Source organism: Pungitius pungitius, chromosome 21 (assembly GCF_949316345.1).
Source record: "Pungitius pungitius chromosome 21, fPunPun2.1, whole genome shotgun sequence".
NCBI lineage: Eukaryota > Metazoa > Chordata > Actinopteri > Perciformes > Gasterosteidae > Pungitius > Pungitius pungitius.
In genome coordinates, this window is record NC_084920.1 from 11375279 (window position 1) to 11390132 (window position 14854).

The following is a 14854-nucleotide window of genomic DNA, read 5'->3' on the forward strand; positions in this document are numbered from 1 at the left end:
GTGATATATATGTATGTATATTTATTTATATATTTATTTACTTACTATAGAAGAACTATGAGGAGAAAAGAATAAATAGAGACCTTCCCATAGCATACTATGACAGTCTGAAATCGATCTTGTGAGTCGCATTATACCACATTAAACAGATTCTTGTTGTTTTGAGTTTGCAAGTAGAACAGTAAAATAGTAAAAACTAGAGAATTTACTTTTTTTTGGTGATATATATGTATGTATATTTATTTATATATTTATTTACTTACTATAGAAGAACTATGAGGAGAAAAGAATAAATAGAGACCTTCCCATAGCATACTATGACAGTCTGAAATCGATCTTGTGAGTCGCATTATACCACATTAAACAGATTCTTGTTGTTTTGAGTTTGCAAGTAGAACAGTAAAATAGTAAAAACTAGAGAATTTACTTTTTTTTGGTGATATATATGTATGTATATTTATTTATATATTTATTTACTTACTAAAGAAGAACTATGAGGAGAAAAGAATAAATAGAGACCTTCCCAAAGCCAAAACTTACTATGACAGTCTGAAATCGATCTTGTGAGTCGCATTATACCACATTAAACAGATTCTTGTTGTTTTGAGTTTGCTAGTAGAACAGAACACGTTGACCTAGGCAGAATACCATATCACTCAATGGTGGGACGAGATAGTGGTAAAAATGAATTCGTTGCTGGCAGGATTTGCAAGTAGAACAGAACACGTTGACCTAGGCAGAATACCATATCACTCAATGGTGGGACGAGATAGTGGTAAAAATGAATTCGTTGCTGGCAGGATTTGCAAGTAGAACAGAACACGTTGACCTAGGCAGAATACCATATCACTCAATGGTGGGACGAGATAGTGGTAAAAATGAATTCGTTGCTGGCAGGATTTGCAAGTAGAACAGAACACGTTGACCTAGGCAGAATACCATATCACTCAATGGTGGGACGAGATAGTGGTAAAAATGAATTCGTTGCTGGCAGGATTCGAACCTGCGCGGGGGAACCCCAATGGATTTCAAGTCCATCGCCTTAACCTCTCGGCCACAACAACACGGGACTTTCAGCAGAAAATTGACTATTTGGAAAAAATAATAATTGACTAAGCGCTAGAATAGAGAATTAGAAAGAGCACATTTGTGGAACACACTTGAATGGGTAAACATCTAAACTCTACTTACTAAACAACACATGGATTCTCCATTCCCTTGTTGGTTCTTCGTCTCGAAATTTAAACTTTCCCATGAATTGTTTTAATCAACTGAAATGTGAGCATAATATCTAATGGAGATGCTGGGGATTGAACCCAGGACCTCATACATGCGAAGCATGCGCTCTACCACTGAGCTACATCCCCTGTAAAAACTAGAGAATTTACTTTTTTTTGGTGATATATATGTATGTATATTTATTTATATATTTATTTACTTACTATAGAAGAACTATGAGGAGAAAAGAATAAATAGAGACCTTCCCAAAGCCAAAACTTACTATGACAGTCTGAAATCGATCTTGTGAGTCGCATTATACCACATTAAACAGATTCTTGTTGTTTTGAGTTTGCTAGTAGAACAGAACACGTTGACCTAGGCAGAATACCATATCACTCAATGGTGGGACGAGATAGTGGTAAAAATGAATTCGTTGCTGGCAGGATTTGCAAGTAGAACAGAACACGTTGACCTAGGCAGAATACCATATCACTCAATGGTGGGACGAGATAGTGGTAAAAATGAATTCGTTGCTGGCAGGATTTGCAAGTAGAACAGAACACGTTGACCTAGGCAGAATACCATATCACTCAATGGTGGGACGAGATAGTGGTAAAAATGAATTCGTTGCTGGCAGGATTCGAACCTGCGCGGGGGAACCCCAATGGATTTCAAGTCCATCGCCTTAACCTCTCGGCCACAACAACACGGGACTTTCAGCAGAAAATTGACTATTTGGAAAAAATAATAATTGACTAAGCGCTAGAATAGAGAATTAGAAAGAGCACATTTGTGGAACACACTTGAATGGGTAAACATCTAAACTCTACTTACTAAACAACACATGGATTCTCCATTCCCTTGTTGGTTCTTCGTCTCGAAATTTAAACTTTCCCATGAATTGTTTTAATCAACTGAAATGTGAGCATAATATCTAATGGAGATGCTGGGGATTGAACCCAGGACCTCATACATGCGAAGCATGCGCTCTACCACTGAGCTACATCCCCTGTAAAAACTAGAGAATTTACTTTTTTTTGGTGATATATATGTATGTATATTTATTTATATATTTATTTACTTACTATAGAAGAACTATGAGGAGAAAAGAATAAATAGAGACCTTCCCATAGCATACTATGACAGTCTGAAATCGATCTTGTGAGTCGCATTATACCACATTAAACAGATTCTTGTTGTTTTGAGTTTGCAAGTAGAACAGTAAAATAGTAAAAACTAGAGAATTTACTTTTTTTTGGTGATATATATGTATGTATATTTATTTATATATTTATTTACTTACTATAGAAGAACTATGAGGAGAAAAGAATAAATAGAGACCTTCCCATAGCATACTATGACAGTCTGAAATCGATCTTGTGAGTCGCATTATACCACATTAAACAGATTCTTGTTGTTTTGAGTTTGCAAGTAGAACAGAACACGTTGACCTAGGCAGAAAACCATATCACTCAATGGTGGGACGAGATAGTGGTAAAAATGAATTTGTTGCTGGCAGGATTCGAACCTGCGCGGGGGAACCCCAATGGATTTCAAGTCCATCGCCTTAACCTCTCGGCCACAACAACACGGGACTTTCAGCAGAAAATTGACTATTTGGAAAAAATAATAATTGACTAAGCGCTAGAATAGAGAATTAGAAAGAGCACATTTGTGGAACACACTTGAATGGGTAAACATCTAAACTCTACTTACTAAACAACACATGGATTCTCCATTCCCTTGTTGGTTCTTCGTCTCGAAATTTAAACTTTCCCATGAATTGTTTTAATCAACTGAAATGTGAGCATAATATCTAATGGAGATGCTGGGGATTGAACCCAGGACCTCATACATGCGAAGCATGCGCTCTACCACTGAGCTACATCCCCTGTAAAAACTAGAGAATTTACTTTTTTTTGGTGATATATATGTATGTATATTTATTTATATATTTATTTACTTACTATAGAAGAACTATGAGGAGAAAAGAATAAATAGAGACCTTCCCAAAGCCAAAACTTACTATGACAGTCTGAAATCGATCTTGTGAGTCGCATTATACCACATTAAACAGATTCTTGTTGTTTTGAGTTTGCTAGTAGAACAGAACACGTTGACCTAGGCAGAATACCATATCACTCAATGGTGGGACGAGATAGTGGTAAAAATGAATTCGTTGCTGGCAGGATTTGCAAGTAGAACAGAACACGTTGACCTAGGCAGAATACCATATCACTCAATGGTGGGACGAGATAGTGGTAAAAATGAATTCGTTGCTGGCAGGATTTGCAAGTAGAACAGAACACGTTGACCTAGGCAGAATACCATATCACTCAATGGTGGGACGAGATAGTGGTAAAAATGAATTCGTTGCTGGCAGGATTCGAACCTGCGCGGGGGAACCCCAATGGATTTCAAGTCCATCACCTTAACCTCTCGGCCACAACAACACGGGACTTTCAGCAGAAAATTGACTATTTGGAAAAAATAATAATTGACTAAGCGCTAGAATAGAGAATTAGAAAGAGCACATTTGTGGAACACACTTGAATGGGTAAACATCTAAACTCTACTTACTAAACAACACATGGATTCTCCATTCCCTTGTTGGTTCTTCGTCTCGAAATTTAAACTTTCCCATGAATTGTTTTAATCAACTGAAATGTGAGCATAATATCTAATGGAGATGCTGGGGATTGAACCCAGGACCTCATACATGCGAAGCATGCGCTCTACCACTGAGCTACATCCCCTGTAAAAACTAGAGAATTTACTTTTTTTTGGTGATATATATGTATGTATATTTATTTATATATTTATTTACTTACTATAGAAGAACTATGAGGAGAAAAGAATAAATAGAGACCTTCCCATAGCATACTATGACAGTCTGAAATCGATCTTGTGAGTCGCATTATACCACATTAAACAGATTCTTGTTGTTTTGAGTTTGCAAGTAGAACAGTAAAATAGTAAAAACTAGAGAATTTACTTTTTTTTGGTGATATATATGTATGTATATTTATTTATATATTTATTTACTTACTATAGAAGAACTATGAGGAGAAAAGAATAAATAGAGACCTTCCCAAAGCCAAAACTTACTATGACAGTCTGAAATCGATCTTGTGAGTCGCATTATACCACATTAAACAGATTCTTGTTGTTTTGAGTTTGCTAGTAGAACAGAACACGTTGACCTAGGCAGAATACCATATCACTCAATGGTGGGACGAGATAGTGGTAAAAATGAATTCGTTGCTGGCAGGATTTGCAAGTAGAACAGAACACGTTGACCTAGGCAGAATACCATATCACTCAATGGTGGGACGAGATAGTGGTAAAAATGAATTCGTTGCTGGCAGGATTTGCAAGTAGAACAGAACACGTTGACCTAGGCAGAATACCATATCACTCAATGGTGGGACGAGATAGTGGTAAAAATGAATTCGTTGCTGGCAGGATTTGCAAGTAGAACAGAACACGTTGACCTAGGCAGAATACCATATCACTCAATGGTGGGACGAGATAGTGGTAAAAATGAATTCGTTGCTGGCAGGATTCGAACCTGCGCGGGGGAACCCCAATGGATTTCAAGTCCATCGCCTTAACCTCTCGGCCACAACAACACGGGACTTTCAGCAGAAAATTGACTATTTGGAAAAAATAATAATTGACTAAGCGCTAGAATAGAGAATTAGAAAGAGCACATTTGTGGAACACACTTGAATGGGTAAACATCTAAACTCTACTTACTAAACAACACATGGATTCTCCATTCCCTTGTTGGTTCTTCGTCTCGAAATTTAAACTTTCCCATGAATTGTTTTAATCAACTGAAATGTGAGCATAATATCTAATGGAGATGCTGGGGATTGAACCCAGGACCTCATACATGCGAAGCATGCGCTCTACCACTGAGCTACATCCCCTGTAAAAACTAGAGAATTTACTTTTTTTTGGTGATATATATGTATGTATATTTATTTATATATTTATTTACTTACTATAGAAGAACTATGAGGAGAAAAGAATAAATAGAGACCTTCCCAAAGCCAAAACTTACTATGACAGTCTGAAATCGATCTTGTGAGTCGCATTATACCACATTAAACAGATTCTTGTTGTTTTGAGTTTGCTAGTAGAACAGAACACGTTGACCTAGGCAGAATACCATATCACTCAATGGTGGGACGAGATAGTGGTAAAAATGAATTCGTTGCTGGCAGGATTTGCAAGTAGAACAGAACACGTTGACCTAGGCAGAATACCATATCACTCAATGGTGGGACGAGATAGTGGTAAAAATGAATTCGTTGCTGGCAGGATTTGCAAGTAGAACAGAACACGTTGACCTAGGCAGAATACCATATCACTCAATGGTGGGACGAGATAGTGGTAAAAATGAATTCGTTGCTGGCAGGATTCGAACCTGCGCGGGGGAACCCCAATGGATTTCAAGTCCATCGCCTTAACCTCTCGGCCACAACAACACGGGACTTTCAGCAGAAAATTGACTATTTGGAAAAAATAATAATTGACTAAGCGCTAGAATAGAGAATTAGAAAGAGCACATTTGTGGAACACACTTGAATGGGTAAACATCTAAACTCTACTTACTAAACAACACATGGATTCTCCATTCCCTTGTTGGTTCTTCGTCTCGAAATTTAAACTTTCCCATGAATTGTTTTAATCAACTGAAATGTGAGCATAATATCTAATGGAGATGCTGGGGATTGAACCCAGGACCTCATACATGCGAAGCATGCGCTCTACCACTGAGCTACATCCCCTGTAAAAACTAGAGAATTTACTTTTTTTTGGTGATATATATGTATGTATATTTATTTATATATTTATTTACTTACTATAGAAGAACTATGAGGAGAAAAGAATAAATAGAGACCTTCCCAAAGCCAAAACTTACTATGACAGTCTGAAATCGATCTTGTGAGTCGCATTATACCACATTAAACAGATTCTTGTTGTTTTGAGTTTGCTAGTAGAACAGAACACGTTGACCTAGGCAGAATACCATATCACTCAATGGTGGGACGAGATAGTGGTAAAAATGAATTCGTTGCTGGCAGGATTTGCAAGTAGAACAGAACACGTTGACCTAGGCAGAATACCATATCACTCAATGGTGGGACGAGATAGTGGTAAAAATGAATTCGTTGCTGGCAGGATTTGCAAGTAGAACAGAACACGTTGACCTAGGCAGAATACCATATCACTCAATGGTGGGACGAGATAGTGGTAAAAATGAATTCGTTGCTGGCAGGATTCGAACCTGCGCGGGGGAACCCCAATGGATTTCAAGTCCATCGCCTTAACCTCTCGGCCACAACAACACGGGACTTTCAGCAGAAAATTGACTATTTGGAAAAAATAATAATTGACTAAGCGCTAGAATAGAGAATTAGAAAGAGCACATTTGTGGAACACACTTGAATGGGTAAACATCTAAACTCTACTTACTAAACAACACATGGATTCTCCATTCCCTTGTTGGTTCTTCGTCTCGAAATTTAAACTTTCCCATGAATTGTTTTAATCAACTGAAATGTGAGCATAATATCTAATGGAGATGCTGGGGATTGAACCCAGGACCTCATACATGCGAAGCATGCGCTCTACCACTGAGCTACATCCCCTGTAAAAACTAGAGAATTTACTTTTTTTTGGTGATATATATGTATGTATATTTATTTATATATTTATTTACTTACTATAGAAGAACTATGAGGAGAAAAGAATAAATAGAGACCTTCCCATAGCATACTATGACAGTCTGAAATCGATCTTGTGAGTCGCATTATACCACATTAAACAGATTCTTGTTGTTTTGAGTTTGCAAGTAGAACAGTAAAATAGTAAAAACTAGAGAATTTACTTTTTTTTGGTGATATATATGTATGTATATTTATTTATATATTTATTTACTTACTATAGAAGAACTATGAGGAGAAAAGAATAAATAGAGACCTTCCCAAAGCCAAAACTTACTATGACAGTCTGAAATCGATCTTGTGAGTCGCATTATACCACATTAAACAGATTCTTGTTGTTTTGAGTTTGCTAGTAGAACAGAACACGTTGACCTAGGCAGAATACCATATCACTCAATGGTGGGACGAGATAGTGGTAAAAATGAATTCGTTGCTGGCAGGATTTGCAAGTAGAACAGAACACGTTGACCTAGGCAGAATACCATATCACTCAATGGTGGGACGAGATAGTGGTAAAAATGAATTCGTTGCTGGCAGGATTTGCAAGTAGAACAGAACACGTTGACCTAGGCAGAATACCATATCACTCAATGGTGGGACGAGATAGTGGTAAAAATGAATTCGTTGCTGGCAGGATTTGCAAGTAGAACAGAACACGTTGACCTAGGCAGAATACCATATCACTCAATGGTGGGACGAGATAGTGGTAAAAATGAATTCGTTGCTGGCAGGATTCGAACCTGCGCGGGGGAACCCCAATGGATTTCAAGTCCATCGCCTTAACCTCTCGGCCACAACAACACGGGACTTTCAGCAGAAAATTGACTATTTGGAAAAAATAATAATTGACTAAGCGCTAGAATAGAGAATTAGAAAGAGCACATTTGTGGAACACACTTGAATGGGTAAACATCTAAACTCTACTTACTAAACAACACATGGATTCTCCATTCCCTTGTTGGTTCTTCGTCTCGAAATTTAAACTTTCCCATGAATTGTTTTAATCAACTGAAATGTGAGCATAATATCTAATGGAGATGCTGGGGATTGAACCCAGGACCTCATACATGCGAAGCATGCGCTCTACCACTGAGCTACATCCCCTGTAAAAACTAGAGAATTTACTTTTTTTTGGTGATATATATGTATGTATATTTATTTATATATTTATTTACTTACTATAGAAGAACTATGAGGAGAAAAGAATAAATAGAGACCTTCCCAAAGCCAAAACTTACTATGACAGTCTGAAATCGATCTTGTGAGTCGCATTATACCACATTAAACAGATTCTTGTTGTTTTGAGTTTGCTAGTAGAACAGAACACGTTGACCTAGGCAGAATACCATATCACTCAATGGTGGGACGAGATAGTGGTAAAAATGAATTCGTTGCTGGCAGGATTTGCAAGTAGAACAGAACACGTTGACCTAGGCAGAATACCATATCACTCAATGGTGGGACGAGATAGTGGTAAAAATGAATTCGTTGCTGGCAGGATTTGCAAGTAGAACAGAACACGTTGACCTAGGCAGAATACCATATCACTCAATGGTGGGACGAGATAGTGGTAAAAATGAATTCGTTGCTGGCAGGATTTGCAAGTAGAACAGAACACGTTGACCTAGGCAGAATACCATATCACTCAATGGTGGGACGAGATAGTGGTAAAAATGAATTCGTTGCTGGCAGGATTCGAACCTGCGCGGGGGAACCCCAATGGATTTCAAGTCCATCGCCTTAACCTCTCGGCCACAACAACACGGGACTTTCAGCAGAAAATTGACTATTTGGAAAAAATAATAATTGACTAAGCGCTAGAATAGAGAATTAGAAAGAGCACATTTGTGGAACACACTTGAATGGGTAAACATCTAAACTCTACTTACTAAACAACACATGGATTCTCCATTCCCTTGTTGGTTCTTCGTCTCGAAATTTAAACTTTCCCATGAATTGTTTTAATCAACTGAAATGTGAGCATAATATCTAATGGAGATGCTGGGGATTGAACCCAGGACCTCATACATGCGAAGCATGCGCTCTACCACTGAGCTACATCCCCTGTAAAAACTAGAGAATTTACTTTTTTTTGGTGATATATATGTATGTATATTTATTTATATATTTATTTACTTACTATAGAAGAACTATGAGGAGAAAAGAATAAATAGAGACCTTCCCAAAGCCAAAACTTACTATGACAGTCTGAAATCGATCTTGTGAGTCGCATTATACCACATTAAACAGATTCTTGTTGTTTTGAGTTTGCTAGTAGAACAGAACACGTTGACCTAGGCAGAATACCATATCACTCAATGGTGGGACGAGATAGTGGTAAAAATGAATTCGTTGCTGGCAGGATTTGCAAGTAGAACAGAACACGTTGACCTAGGCAGAATACCATATCACTCAATGGTGGGACGAGATAGTGGTAAAAATGAATTCGTTGCTGGCAGGATTTGCAAGTAGAACAGAACACGTTGACCTAGGCAGAATACCATATCACTCAATGGTGGGACGAGATAGTGGTAAAAATGAATTCGTTGCTGGCAGGATTCGAACCTGCGCGGGGGAACCCCAATGGATTTCAAGTCCATCGCCTTAACCTCTCGGCCACAACAACACGGGACTTTCAGCAGAAAATTGACTATTTGGAAAAAATAATAATTGACTAAGCGCTAGAATAGAGAATTAGAAAGAGCACATTTGTGGAACACACTTGAATGGGTAAACATCTAAACTCTACTTACTAAACAACACATGGATTCTCCATTCCCTTGTTGGTTCTTCGTCTCGAAATTTAAACTTTCCCATGAATTGTTTTAATCAACTGAAATGTGAGCATAATATCTAATGGAGATGCTGGGGATTGAACCCAGGACCTCATACATGCGAAGCATGCGCTCTACCACTGAGCTACATCCCCTGTAAAAACTAGAGAATTTACTTTTTTTTGGTGATATATATGTATGTATATTTATTTATATATTTATTTACTTACTATAGAAGAACTATGAGGAGAAAAGAATAAATAGAGACCTTCCCATAGCATACTATGACAGTCTGAAATCGATCTTGTGAGTCGCATTATACCACATTAAACAGATTCTTGTTGTTTTGAGTTTGCAAGTAGAACAGTAAAATAGTAAAAACTAGAGAATTTACTTTTTTTTGGTGATATATATGTATGTATATTTATTTATATATTTATTTACTTACTATAGAAGAACTATGAGGAGAAAAGAATAAATAGAGACCTTCCCAAAGCCAAAACTTACTATGACAGTCTGAAATCGATCTTGTGAGTCGCATTATACCACATTAAACAGATTCTTGTTGTTTTGAGTTTGCTAGTAGAACAGAACACGTTGACCTAGGCAGAATACCATATCACTCAATGGTGGGACGAGATAGTGGTAAAAATGAATTCGTTGCTGGCAGGATTTGCAAGTAGAACAGAACACGTTGACCTAGGCAGAATACCATATCACTCAATGGTGGGACGAGATAGTGGTAAAAATGAATTCGTTGCTGGCAGGATTTGCAAGTAGAACAGAACACGTTGACCTAGGCAGAATACCATATCACTCAATGGTGGGACGAGATAGTGGTAAAAATGAATTTGTTGCTGGCAGGATTTGCAAGTAGAACAGAACACGTTGACCTAGGCAGAATACCATATCACTCAATGGTGGGACGAGATAGTGGTAAAAATGAATTCGTTGCTGGCAGGATTCGAACCTGCGCGGGGGAACCCCAATGGATTTCAAGTCCATCGCCTTAACCTCTCGGCCACAACAACACGGGACTTTCAGCAGAAAATTGACTATTTGGAAAAAATAATAATTGACTAAGCGCTAGAATAGAGAATTAGAAAGAGCACATTTGTGGAACACACTTGAATGGGTAAACATCTAAACTCTACTTACTAAACAACACATGGATTCTCCATTCCCTTGTTGGTTCTTCGTCTCGAAATTTAAACTTTCCCATGAATTGTTTTAATCAACTGAAATGTGAGCATAATATCTAATGGAGATGCTGGGGATTGAACCCAGGACCTCATACATGCGAAGCATGCGCTCTACCACTGAGCTACATCCCCTGTAAAAACTAGAGAATTTACTTTTTTTTGGTGATATATATGTATGTATATTTATTTATATATTTATTTACTTACTATAGAAGAACTATGAGGAGAAAAGAATAAATAGAGACCTTCCCAAAGCCAAAACTTACTATGACAGTCTGAAATCGATCTTGTGAGTCGCATTATACCACATTAAACAGATTCTTGTTGTTTTGAGTTTGCTAGTAGAACAGAACACGTTGACCTAGGCAGAATACCATATCACTCAATGGTGGGACGAGATAGTGGTAAAAATGAATTCGTTGCTGGCAGGATTTGCAAGTAGAACAGAACACGTTGACCTAGGCAGAATACCATATCACTCAATGGTGGGACGAGATAGTGGTAAAAATGAATTCGTTGCTGGCAGGATTTGCAAGTAGAACAGAACACGTTGACCTAGGCAGAATACCATATCACTCAATGGTGGGACGAGATAGTGGTAAAAATGAATTCGTTGCTGGCAGGATTCGAACCTGCGCGGGGGAACCCCAATGGATTTCAAGTCCATCGCCTTAACCTCTCGGCCACAACAACACGGGACTTTCAGCAGAAAATTGACTATTTGGAAAAAATAATAATTGACTAAGCGCTAGAATAGAGAATTAGAAAGAGCACATTTGTGGAACACACTTGAATGGGTAAACATCTAAACTCTACTTACTAAACAACACATGGATTCTCCATTCCCTTGTTGGTTCTTCGTCTCGAAATTTAAACTTTCCCATGAATTGTTTTAATCAACTGAAATGTGAGCATAATATCTAATGGAGATGCTGGGGATTGAACCCAGGACCTCATACATGCGAAGCATGCGCTCTACCACTGAGCTACATCCCCTGTAAAAACTAGAGAATTTACTTTTTTTTGGTGATATATATGTATGTATATTTATTTATACATTTATTTACTTACTATAGAAGAACTATGAGGAGAAAAGAATAAATAGAGACCTTCCCAAAGCCAAAACTTACTATGACAGTCTGAAATCGATCTTGTGAGTCGCATTATACCACATTAAACAGATTCTTGTTGTTTTGAGTTTGCTAGTAGAACAGAACACGTTGACCTAGGCAGAATACCATATCACTCAATGGTGGGACGAGATAGTGGTAAAAATGAATTCGTTGCTGGCAGGATTTGCAAGTAGAACAGAACACGTTGACCTAGGCAGAATACCATATCACTCAATGGTGGGACGAGATAGTGGTAAAAATGAATTCGTTGCTGGCAGGATTTGCAAGTAGAACAGAACACGTTGACCTAGGCAGAATACCATATCACTCAATGGTGGGACGAGATAGTGGTAAAAATGAATTCGTTGCTGGCAGGATTTGCAAGTAGAACAGAACACGTTGACCTAGGCAGAATACCATATCACTCAATGGTGGGACGAGATAGTGGTAAAAATGAATTCGTTGCTGGCAGGATTCGAACCTGCGCGGGGGAACCCCAATGGATTTCAAGTCCATCGCCTTAACCTCTCGGCCACAACAACACGGGACTTTCAGCAGAAAATTGACTATTTGGAAAAAATAATAATTGACTAAGCGCTAGAATAGAGAATTAGAAAGAGCACATTTGTGGAACACACTTGAATGGGTAAACATCTAAACTCTACTTACTAAACAACACATGGATTCTCCATTCCCTTGTTGGTTCTTCGTCTCGAAATTTAAACTTTCCCATGAATTGTTTTAATCAACTGAAATGTGAGCATAATATCTAATGGAGATGCTGGGGATTGAACCCAGGACCTCATACATGCGAAGCATGCGCTCTACCACTGAGCTACATCCCCTGTAAAAACTAGAGAATTTACTTTTTTTTGGTGATATATATGTATGTATATTTATTTATATATTTATTTACTTACTATAGAAGAACTATGAGGAGAAAAGAATAAATAGAGACCTTCCCAAAGCCAAAACTTACTATGACAGTCTGAAATCGATCTTGTGAGTCGCATTATACCACATTAAACAGATTCTTGTTGTTTTGAGTTTGCTAGTAGAACAGAACACGTTGACCTAGGCAGAATACCATATCACTCAATGGTGGGACGAGATAGTGGTAAAAATGAATTCGTTGCTGGCAGGATTTGCAAGTAGAACAGAACACGTTGACCTAGGCAGAATACCATATCACTCAATGGTGGGACGAGATAGTGGTAAAAATGAATTCGTTGCTGGCAGGATTTGCAAGTAGAACAGAACACGTTGACCTAGGCAGAATACCATATCACTCAATGGTGGGACGAGATAGTGGTAAAAATGAATTCGTTGCTGGCAGGATTCGAACCTGCGCGGGGGAACCCCAATGGATTTCAAGTCCATCGCCTTAACCTCTCGGCCACAACAACACGGGACTTTCAGCAGAAAATTGACTATTTGGAAAAAATAATAATTGACTAAGCGCTAGAATAGAGAATTAGAAAGAGCACATTTGTGGAACACACTTGAATGGGTAAACATCTAAACTCTACTTACTAAACAACACATGGATTCTCCATTCCCTTGTTGGTTCTTCGTCTCGAAATTTAAACTTTCCCATGAATTGTTTTAATCAACTGAAATGTGAGCATAATATCTAATGGAGATGCTGGGGATTGAACCCAGGACCTCATACATGCGAAGCATGCGCTCTACCACTGAGCTACATCCCCTGTAAAAACTAGAGAATTTACTTTTTTTTGGTGATATATATGTATGTATATTTATTTATATATTTATTTACTTACTATAGAAGAACTATGAGGAGAAAAGAATAAATAGAGACCTTCCCAAAGCCAAAACTTACTATGACAGTCTGAAATCGATCTTGTGAGTCGCATTATACCACATTAAACAGATTCTTGTTGTTTTGAGTTTGCTAGTAGAACAGAACACGTTGACCTAGGCAGAATACCATATCACTCAATGGTGGGACGAGATAGTGGTAAAAATGAATTCGTTGCTGGCAGGATTTGCAAGTAGAACAGAACACGTTGACCTAGGCAGAATACCATATCACTCAATGGTGGGACGAGATAGTGGTAAAAATGAATTCGTTGCTGGCAGGATTTGCAAGTAGAACAGAACACGTTGACCTAGGCAGAATACCATATCACTCAATGGTGGGACGAGATAGTGGTAAAAATGAATTCGTTGCTGGCAGGATTCGAACCTGCGCGGGGGAACCCCAATGGATTTCAAGTCCATCGCCTTAACCTCTCGGCCACAACAACACGGGACTTTCAGCAGAAAATTGACTATTTGGAAAAAATAATAATTGACTAAGCGCTAGAATAGAGAATTAGAAAGAGCACATTTGTGGAACACACTTGAATGGGTAAACATCTAAACTCTACTTACTAAACAACACATGGATTCTCCATTCCCTTGTTGGTTCTTCGTCTCGAAATTTAAACTTTCCCATGAATTGTTTTAATCAACTGAAATGTGAGCATAATATCTAATGGAGATGCTGGGGATTGAACCCAGGACCTCATACATGCGAAGCATGCGCTCTACCACTGAGCTACATCCCCTGTAAAAACTAGAGAATTTACTTTTTTTTGGTGATATATATGTATGTATATTTATTTATATATTTATTTACTTACTATAGAAGAACTATGAGGAGAAAAGAATAAATAGAGACCTTCCCATAGCATACTATGACAGTCTGAAATCGATCTTGTGAGTCGCATTATACCACATTAAACAGATTCTTGTTGTTTTGAGTTTGCAAGTAGAACAGTAAAATAGTAAAAACTAGAGAA

General features: G+C 37.9%; 30 non-coding genes across 30 annotated transcripts; all 30 read right to left on the reverse strand.

The window, feature by feature from the left end:
* Window positions 1-982: 982 nt before the first annotated feature.
* Window positions 983-1064, reverse strand: trnas-uga (transfer RNA serine (anticodon UGA)). Its single transcript has one exon. It is a non-coding gene; the product is annotated as a tRNA-Ser (tRNA).
* Window positions 1065-1295: 231 nt separating this feature from the next.
* Window positions 1296-1367, reverse strand: trnaa-cgc (transfer RNA alanine (anticodon CGC)). The gene has a single exon. It is a non-coding gene; the product is annotated as a tRNA-Ala (tRNA).
* Window positions 1368-1846: 479 nt separating this feature from the next.
* Window positions 1847-1928, reverse strand: trnas-uga (transfer RNA serine (anticodon UGA)). The gene has a single exon. It is a non-coding gene; the product is annotated as a tRNA-Ser (tRNA).
* Window positions 1929-2159: 231 nt separating this feature from the next.
* On the reverse strand, window positions 2160-2231 carry trnaa-cgc (transfer RNA alanine (anticodon CGC)). The gene has a single exon. It is a non-coding gene; the product is annotated as a tRNA-Ala (tRNA).
* A 497-nt stretch (window positions 2232-2728) lies between these two features.
* On the reverse strand, window positions 2729-2810 carry trnas-uga (transfer RNA serine (anticodon UGA)). The gene has a single exon. It is a non-coding gene; the product is annotated as a tRNA-Ser (tRNA).
* A 231-nt stretch (window positions 2811-3041) lies between these two features.
* trnaa-cgc (transfer RNA alanine (anticodon CGC)) lies at window positions 3042-3113 on the reverse strand. The gene has a single exon. It is a non-coding gene; the product is annotated as a tRNA-Ala (tRNA).
* Window positions 3114-3592: 479 nt separating this feature from the next.
* trnas-uga (transfer RNA serine (anticodon UGA)) lies at window positions 3593-3674 on the reverse strand. Its single transcript has one exon. It is a non-coding gene; the product is annotated as a tRNA-Ser (tRNA).
* Window positions 3675-3905: 231 nt separating this feature from the next.
* trnaa-cgc (transfer RNA alanine (anticodon CGC)) lies at window positions 3906-3977 on the reverse strand. Its single transcript has one exon. It is a non-coding gene; the product is annotated as a tRNA-Ala (tRNA).
* A 794-nt stretch (window positions 3978-4771) lies between these two features.
* On the reverse strand, window positions 4772-4853 carry trnas-uga (transfer RNA serine (anticodon UGA)). The gene has a single exon. It is a non-coding gene; the product is annotated as a tRNA-Ser (tRNA).
* A 231-nt stretch (window positions 4854-5084) lies between these two features.
* trnaa-cgc (transfer RNA alanine (anticodon CGC)) lies at window positions 5085-5156 on the reverse strand. Its single transcript has one exon. It is a non-coding gene; the product is annotated as a tRNA-Ala (tRNA).
* Window positions 5157-5635: 479 nt separating this feature from the next.
* Window positions 5636-5717, reverse strand: trnas-uga (transfer RNA serine (anticodon UGA)). Its single transcript has one exon. It is a non-coding gene; the product is annotated as a tRNA-Ser (tRNA).
* A 231-nt stretch (window positions 5718-5948) lies between these two features.
* trnaa-cgc (transfer RNA alanine (anticodon CGC)) lies at window positions 5949-6020 on the reverse strand. Its single transcript has one exon. It is a non-coding gene; the product is annotated as a tRNA-Ala (tRNA).
* A 479-nt stretch (window positions 6021-6499) lies between these two features.
* trnas-uga (transfer RNA serine (anticodon UGA)) lies at window positions 6500-6581 on the reverse strand. The gene has a single exon. It is a non-coding gene; the product is annotated as a tRNA-Ser (tRNA).
* Window positions 6582-6812: 231 nt separating this feature from the next.
* Window positions 6813-6884, reverse strand: trnaa-cgc (transfer RNA alanine (anticodon CGC)). Its single transcript has one exon. It is a non-coding gene; the product is annotated as a tRNA-Ala (tRNA).
* A 794-nt stretch (window positions 6885-7678) lies between these two features.
* On the reverse strand, window positions 7679-7760 carry trnas-uga (transfer RNA serine (anticodon UGA)). The gene has a single exon. It is a non-coding gene; the product is annotated as a tRNA-Ser (tRNA).
* Window positions 7761-7991: 231 nt separating this feature from the next.
* trnaa-cgc (transfer RNA alanine (anticodon CGC)) lies at window positions 7992-8063 on the reverse strand. Its single transcript has one exon. It is a non-coding gene; the product is annotated as a tRNA-Ala (tRNA).
* A 576-nt stretch (window positions 8064-8639) lies between these two features.
* Window positions 8640-8721, reverse strand: trnas-uga (transfer RNA serine (anticodon UGA)). Its single transcript has one exon. It is a non-coding gene; the product is annotated as a tRNA-Ser (tRNA).
* A 231-nt stretch (window positions 8722-8952) lies between these two features.
* Window positions 8953-9024, reverse strand: trnaa-cgc (transfer RNA alanine (anticodon CGC)). Its single transcript has one exon. It is a non-coding gene; the product is annotated as a tRNA-Ala (tRNA).
* Window positions 9025-9503: 479 nt separating this feature from the next.
* On the reverse strand, window positions 9504-9585 carry trnas-uga (transfer RNA serine (anticodon UGA)). Its single transcript has one exon. It is a non-coding gene; the product is annotated as a tRNA-Ser (tRNA).
* A 231-nt stretch (window positions 9586-9816) lies between these two features.
* Window positions 9817-9888, reverse strand: trnaa-cgc (transfer RNA alanine (anticodon CGC)). Its single transcript has one exon. It is a non-coding gene; the product is annotated as a tRNA-Ala (tRNA).
* A 794-nt stretch (window positions 9889-10682) lies between these two features.
* On the reverse strand, window positions 10683-10764 carry trnas-uga (transfer RNA serine (anticodon UGA)). Its single transcript has one exon. It is a non-coding gene; the product is annotated as a tRNA-Ser (tRNA).
* A 231-nt stretch (window positions 10765-10995) lies between these two features.
* trnaa-cgc (transfer RNA alanine (anticodon CGC)) lies at window positions 10996-11067 on the reverse strand. The gene has a single exon. It is a non-coding gene; the product is annotated as a tRNA-Ala (tRNA).
* A 479-nt stretch (window positions 11068-11546) lies between these two features.
* On the reverse strand, window positions 11547-11628 carry trnas-uga (transfer RNA serine (anticodon UGA)). The gene has a single exon. It is a non-coding gene; the product is annotated as a tRNA-Ser (tRNA).
* Window positions 11629-11859: 231 nt separating this feature from the next.
* Window positions 11860-11931, reverse strand: trnaa-cgc (transfer RNA alanine (anticodon CGC)). The gene has a single exon. It is a non-coding gene; the product is annotated as a tRNA-Ala (tRNA).
* A 576-nt stretch (window positions 11932-12507) lies between these two features.
* Window positions 12508-12589, reverse strand: trnas-uga (transfer RNA serine (anticodon UGA)). The gene has a single exon. It is a non-coding gene; the product is annotated as a tRNA-Ser (tRNA).
* Window positions 12590-12820: 231 nt separating this feature from the next.
* Window positions 12821-12892, reverse strand: trnaa-cgc (transfer RNA alanine (anticodon CGC)). The gene has a single exon. It is a non-coding gene; the product is annotated as a tRNA-Ala (tRNA).
* Window positions 12893-13371: 479 nt separating this feature from the next.
* Window positions 13372-13453, reverse strand: trnas-uga (transfer RNA serine (anticodon UGA)). Its single transcript has one exon. It is a non-coding gene; the product is annotated as a tRNA-Ser (tRNA).
* A 231-nt stretch (window positions 13454-13684) lies between these two features.
* trnaa-cgc (transfer RNA alanine (anticodon CGC)) lies at window positions 13685-13756 on the reverse strand. Its single transcript has one exon. It is a non-coding gene; the product is annotated as a tRNA-Ala (tRNA).
* Window positions 13757-14235: 479 nt separating this feature from the next.
* Window positions 14236-14317, reverse strand: trnas-uga (transfer RNA serine (anticodon UGA)). The gene has a single exon. It is a non-coding gene; the product is annotated as a tRNA-Ser (tRNA).
* A 231-nt stretch (window positions 14318-14548) lies between these two features.
* On the reverse strand, window positions 14549-14620 carry trnaa-cgc (transfer RNA alanine (anticodon CGC)). Its single transcript has one exon. It is a non-coding gene; the product is annotated as a tRNA-Ala (tRNA).
* Between the last annotated feature and the right edge of the window lie 234 nt (window positions 14621-14854).